Genomic DNA, 1,462 nt, shown 5'->3' with positions numbered 1-1,462 from the left:
TTCAGATTTTCTGTAAAAGATAGAGTTAGTAATTAAAAAATGTTTAGCCAGAAGCTATTTTAATGAATGATAAATCCTTATACTAGGGAGACTTACAGAGTGACGGCAGAGTTTTGCAGTACGAGCCAATTCAGTACAGTGTAGGGTTGGACGTCTTATGGAAGGATAATAAAAATAACCTGACTATACTTGGAGGAGTCCTCCAATATCTCTCTGGAGACTGCTTCGGTTAGGCTCTAAATTTTGAAGCAGTCATCTCTGACATTCAGAAGGAAGAAGAAGCAAAATGCGCATTTAGTGACTTTTCTGTTTGTTCATTTAAAGAAATATCCAGTAGAAGAGGAAAGTTAATGAGAAAAAAAAAATAATAAAGAAATATGGAATGCTTCACAAATCTGCATGTCATCCTTGGGCAGGGGCCATGCTCATCTTCTCTGGGTCGTCCCAGTTTCATTTATTTATTTTTGAGACAGAGTCTCGCTTAATTGTCCAGGCTAGAGTGAGTGCCCTGGCGTCAGCCTAGCTCACAGCAACCTCAAACTCCTGGGCTCAAGCAATCCTCCTGCCTCAGCCTCCCGAGTAGCTGGGACTACAGGCATGCACCACCATGCCCGGCTAATTTTTTCTATATATATTAATGACCAATTAATTTCTTTCTATTGATAGTAGAGATGGGGTCTCGCTCTTGCTCAGGCTGGTTTTGAACTCCTGACCTTGAGCGATCTGCCTGCCTCGGCCTCCCAGAGTGCTGAGGTTACAGGCGTGAGCCACCGCGCCCGGCCTGTCCCGGTTTTAGTTATATGTGCTGCTAAAGCGAGCGCTAGTGACTTGGTTTTTATGAGCAAAACAGAAAGGCTCGACATGATCCACTCAGGTTCGAGGAACATTTTCAGAAATAGGTAGAGGCCGGGAAGCCTGGGAGAAGGAGGGGATGGAGATTTGTTAAAGGATACAAAATTACAGCTAGATAGGAGGACACTTTCTAGTGTTCTATAGCACTGTGGGGTGACTGTAGTTAACAATAATACATAGTTTCAAATCGATAGAAGGAGGATATTGAATGTTCTGAAGACAAAGAAATGATACATGTTTGAGATGATGGATATGCCGATTACCCTGATCTGATCACATCGCCATATAGTACGTGTATTGAAACATCGCTATGTACCCCGTGGATGTGTACAATTATTGTACAGGAGGTAAAAAAAGAAAAGAAAATGAACATACACTCTGGGAGGCCGAGGCGGGCAGATTGCTTGAGGTCAGGAGTTCGAAACCAGCCTGAGCAAGAGCAAGACCCCGTCTCTACTATAAATAGGAAGAAATTAATTGGCCAACTAATATATATAGGAAAAATTAGCCGGGCATGGTGGCACATGCCTGTAGTGGCAGCTACTCGGGAGGCTGAGGCAGGAGGATTGCTTGAGCCCAGGAGTCTGAGGTTGCTGTGAGCTAGGCTGAT

At 43.7% G+C, this 1,462-nt stretch overlaps 1 non-coding gene across 1 annotated transcript; it reads right to left on the bottom strand.

Moving 5' to 3' along the window:
- Nucleotides 1–371: 371 nt before the first annotated feature.
- On the bottom strand, nt 372–474 carry LOC142864682 (U6 spliceosomal RNA). The gene has a single exon (XR_012915033.1). It is a non-coding gene; the product is annotated as a U6 spliceosomal RNA (small nuclear RNA).
- Between the last annotated feature and the right edge of the window lie 988 nt (nt 475–1,462).

The sequence above is a fragment of the Microcebus murinus genome, chromosome 25 (genome assembly GCF_040939455.1).
Source record: "Microcebus murinus isolate Inina chromosome 25, M.murinus_Inina_mat1.0, whole genome shotgun sequence".
Lineage (NCBI taxonomy): Eukaryota > Metazoa > Chordata > Mammalia > Primates > Cheirogaleidae > Microcebus > Microcebus murinus.
Note: the sequence above shows the minus strand (reverse complement) of the source record. Positions and strands in the feature narration are given on the sequence as shown.